The 4917-nt window shown below is 38.9% G+C and overlaps 1 non-coding gene across 1 annotated transcript; it reads right to left on the reverse strand.

Annotated features, from left to right (window-relative positions):
- Positions 1–4564: 4564 nt before the first annotated feature.
- On the reverse strand, positions 4565–4681 carry LOC112208314 (U5 spliceosomal RNA). Its single transcript, XR_002942716.1, has one exon. It is a non-coding gene; the product is annotated as a U5 spliceosomal RNA (small nuclear RNA).
- Positions 4682–4917: the final 236 nt, after the last annotated feature.

Below are 4917 nucleotides of genomic sequence, written 5' to 3' on the forward strand. Positions count from 1 at the left end.
AATACTTGTTCTTGTCAGACTTTTTTTTTTTCCAGTTTAATGGGAAAATATTAAATTGGAATGGTCGCAAAATCTTGATGATGAATGAGATTGAAAATCTCTACATTTGTGTTTTTCCTTCTATGTAATATCTGTTATGGTCTTTGCCTATTTTTTTTTTTTAACTAGGTGATATGGTTAGGCATTGTGTCCTCACCCAATCTCATTTTGAATGATAATCCCCATAATCCCCACATGTTAAGGGAGAGACCAAGTGGAGGTAATTGAATCATGGTGGCAGTTTCCCCCATGCTGCTCTCATGATAGTAAGTTTTTAGAAGAGCTGATATTTTTATAAAGGGCTTCCCCCTTCACTTGGCACTTCTCCTTCCTGCCACCTTGCGAAGAAGGTGCCTTGCTTCCCCTTCGCCTTCCATCATAATTGTAAGTTTCCTGAGGCCTCCCCAGCCATGCTGAACTGTGAGTCAATTAAACCTCTTTCTTTTATAAATTACCCAGTCTTGGGCAGTTCCTTATAGCAGTATGAAAATGGACTAATACACTAGGTTGTCTATCTCATTGATATGAAGTTCTCTTTTTCTAACATTTTGGATAAAAGCCCTTTGTTGGTTATATATACTGCAATTTTCTCTCATTTCTTGGCTTATATTTTCCTTTTTATTTTTATTTTTTGATACAATCTCACTCTGTTGCCCAGGCTGGAGTGTAGTGGCATGATCATGGCTCACTGCAGCCTCAACCTCCTCGGGCTCATGTGATCCTCCCACCTCAGCCTCCGGGTAGTTGGGAACTATAGCCACCAGGACCAGCTAATTTTTTTGTATTTTTTGTGGAGACATGGTTTCACCATGCCACCCAGGCAGGGGATTTTCCTATTAATGATGCCTTTTGAACTGAAGTGTTTTAATACTTTCATATTTATCATTTTTTCATTACAGATAATGCTTTTTTAATCTCATTGAGAAATCTTTCCCTACCCAGAAGCTATAAAGACATTCACCCATTTCATTTTTATTTATGTAAACTTCTTAACACATTAATTCTTTATCTTAGCACAATTTTATTCCTCTGCCCTTTGGCTTTCATTGTTCCTGTTGTGAGTTCAGGTGCCAATTTCATTTTCTCTCTTGTGAAGTCATCTCTTTTCTTTTTGGTTCACCTACTACAACATTTTGGCTGTATGTATGTATGTATGAATATTTTCAAATGCTAAAAAAAGTTAAAAGAACAGAACAGTGAACATGATGACACTTATCCCAAGGTTTAGCCATTGTTAACAATTTTTCCTGACTGTATCTTAAGATCTCTTTTACTTTGATGTTCTCTAGTTTAATTATCATGTATTTTGTTATTTATTTCATTTAGTTTTCCTGCTTGGGATTCACTGGGCTTCTGGAATCTTCTGGATTGATATCTTTCATCAATTCTGGAAAACCAATATGAGTTTTCTTTTTATTTATTCTTCTTTTTTTTTTCAGATGGAGTCTCTCTCTGTGGCCCAGGCTGGAGTGCAGTGGCATGATCTCAGCTCACTTCAACCCCTGCCTCCTGGGTTCAAGTGATTCTCTTGCCTCAGCCTCCCGAGTAGTTAGGATTACAGGCATCTGCCACCACACCTGGCTAATTTTTGCATTTTCAGTAGAGACGGGGTTTTGCCATGTTGGCCAGGATGGTCTCCATTGAACTCCTGACCTCGTGTGCTCCGTCCACTCTGGGCTCCCAAAGTGTTAGGATTAAAGGCGTGAGCCACCGCACCTGGCCCCAGTATCAGTTTTCTACTACTGCATAACAAACTGCCCCCAAACTTAGTGGCTGAAAACAATAGCACCATCTATTTTGTCATCCAAACAAGTCTGCGGTTTGGATAGGTGTTTGAAGGGACAGCGTGCCTCAGAGGCACAGAGGCAACTCAGGAAAGAATAGCTAGGATGGCTCAGGGCCAGCAAACAGATGTTGATGTTGAGTGGGTTTCTCTGCCTGTTTTCTAAGAATAGCAGTTCAGAAGTTCAAAGATTTCTTTGTATTTTGTACTCTCGCTGTCTCTTTTAGTCCAAACTGATGAAATTCCTTTAAAACTTTGTGGACTTCTTATGAATCAGTTTATAAATTCACTCCTTTAGACAAAAGCCATGCCCACAGATTTCGTAGAGATCATCTCTACTTTGAGCTCCTTGTGAAATTTTCAGAAGCCCAGTTGTTTAACAGAGAAGGCCAGTGAGGCACAATATGAAGACCCTTAAAAGGGCCTTTGGTGTGTTTGAAAGGGTCTATGGTGCACCACCTTAAATCTAACTGAGGTTTTAACAAAGGTTTTAGAGTTAAATCCTTGGCTTCATCTTTACACCATATTCTTGTGACGGTGCTCTGAATTTGCTGTTTGCCTGAAAGCCATTCTTAATTAGAGAATCATTTATATCATTTATAATAGAGAAGCTGGAATGAGAAACATTTTTATTTCCAAACATAGTAAGTCCTGCCCCCCAATTTTTTTTAAACTAGAATTTATTTTTTTAGAGCAGTTTTGGATTCAGAGCAAAATTAAATGGAAAATACAGAGAGTTCCCACATACTCCTCCCGGACCACATATACACAACCTTCCCACCATCAACATCCCAATCAGTGTGGTGCATTTGCTACAGTTAATGAGCCAGCATTGACACATTATCAACCAAAGCTCATGTTTTACATTAGGGTTCACTCTTTGTGTTATACATTCTCTGGGTTTTAAGTGTAGAATAGCATCCATTCATTATTATAGTACCAGAGAATAGTTTCACTGCCCGAAGACTCCCCTGTAGTCCACCTATTCATCTCTTCCTCCTCCCAAACCCCTTGCAACCATTCATCTTTTTACTGTCTCCACAGTTTTGCCTTTTGCAGAATGACATATAGTTGGAATCATACAGTATGTAGCCTTTTCAAGTTTGCTTCTTTCAATTAGCAATATGCATTTAAGATTCCATCATATCTTTTCATGGCTTGATGGCTCATTTCTTTTTATTGTTGAATAATAGCTATTGTATCTATGTACTGGTTTATTTATCCATTTACCTTTTAAAGGACATCTCAGTTGCTTTCAAGTTTTGGCAATTATGAATAAAGCTGCTATAAACATGCATGTGCAGGTTTTTGCATGGATGTTTTAATTCACTTGAGTAGCCTTTTTTATATTTAAAAGTTATTCATTACTTTATCTCTCTGCTCTCTCATTTTTTATAGACTACTTGGAGAAACCAGGCAGCAGCACTCTGCCTGGAAATTTTCTTAGCTAGATGATCAGTTGATTAGGTAAATAGGTACATTTTATTTTATTTTTTTATTCATACCATTTTACTTAGTTCTAATTTTTTTTAATGTAAATTGTCAGCTTATAATTGTATATACTTATGGGGTACAGAGTAGTGTTATGATTTATGAGTACAATGTGCAGAATTAAACCAAACTCATGGTATATTTTCTATTTATATGTTATTACAGGTGATAATGTTGTTAAACTTTATGTTACTGGACCCAAGAGTCTTTTTTCTAGATTCCAATAAGCCTCTCTTGCATTTCTTTTAAGTCCTCACCAGCAGCCTCTGCAAGCCCTTTTGGCTTCCACTCACCATCTGGTCCCAAAGCCAATGTTACATTTTTAGGTCGTGTGTGTGTGTGTGTGTGTGTGTGTGTGTTTTAATACGGCGACATCACACTCCTGGTATCACAACTTATTCCAGTTATCTACTGCTTCATAAAAAACTACCTAAACTTAGTGGCCTAAAACAACAATGATTTGTTTTGCTCATGAATTTGCGATTTGGGTGAGGTCCAGTGAGGATGCGTCTCTGCTGCTCCTGTGGCGTCAGTTAGGGCATTTTCTCACTCCTGTCCTAACGGAACTCCAGTCTGAGCATGTTTTAGTCCTTCTCACCCTCTTTTTCACATCTTTTAGCCTTTCTTTCTTTGTTTCTGTGCTGCACTCTAGATCATTTCTTGATATTCCAATTTACCTATTTTCCCTCTTGGATTTAATCTTCATTTAAACCCACCCATTCAGGGTGTGTGTGTGTGTGTGTGTGTGTATGTGTGTGTGTGTGTATGTGTGTGTTTTGAGACAGAGTCTCAGCTCACCGCAACCTCCGCCTCCTGGGTTCAAGCAATTCTCTTGCCTCAACCTCCCTGGTAGCTGGGACTATGCCTGGCTGATTTCTTTTCTTTTTCTTTTTTTTGAGACAGAGTCACTCTGTCGCCCAGGCTGGAGTGCAGTGGCACCATACTGGCTCACTGCAACCTCCCCCTCCCAGGTTCAAGAGATTCGCATGCCTCAGCCTCCAGAGTAGCTGGGATTGCAAGTGTGAGCCACCATGCCCAGCTAATTTTTGTAATTTTAGTAGAGAGGGGGTTTCAGCATGTTGGCCAGCTGGTCTCGAACTCCTAACCTCAAGTGGTCTGCCCTCCTTGGGCTCCCAAAGCGCTGGGATTACAGGTGTGAGCCACCGTGCCCAGCCCACATATTCAGTTTTTAACTTCAATTTTAACTTGCTTCTTTCAATAATGTGTTTGACTTTTTTTTTTTTAATCGTTAGCCCTGCTAAAGCAAGACCTCAAAAAATTAGTTTAAAAACTCTGAGGTGTTCCTCTCCATGGGACTCTTTAGTAAAAGGCAAAAGATTTATATGATCTGAAGAGAAACTAGAGCATTGTTTGACTTTTATTACAGTATAATTTGCAAACAATAAAATGCATATATTTTAAGTGAACAATTTGGTCAGTTTTGACAAATACATACACATCTGTAACCATTATCCCAATTAAAATAGAGAGTACAGTTGACCCTTGAACAGCATGGGGGTCAGAGGTGTCAACCCTCCAATGAGGTTGAAAATCCATATATAACTTTTGTCTTCCCCAAAACTTAAATACTAACAGCCTACTGT

This window comes from Pan troglodytes, chromosome 12 (assembly GCF_028858775.2).
Source record: "Pan troglodytes isolate AG18354 chromosome 12, NHGRI_mPanTro3-v2.0_pri, whole genome shotgun sequence".
NCBI lineage: Eukaryota > Metazoa > Chordata > Mammalia > Primates > Hominidae > Pan > Pan troglodytes.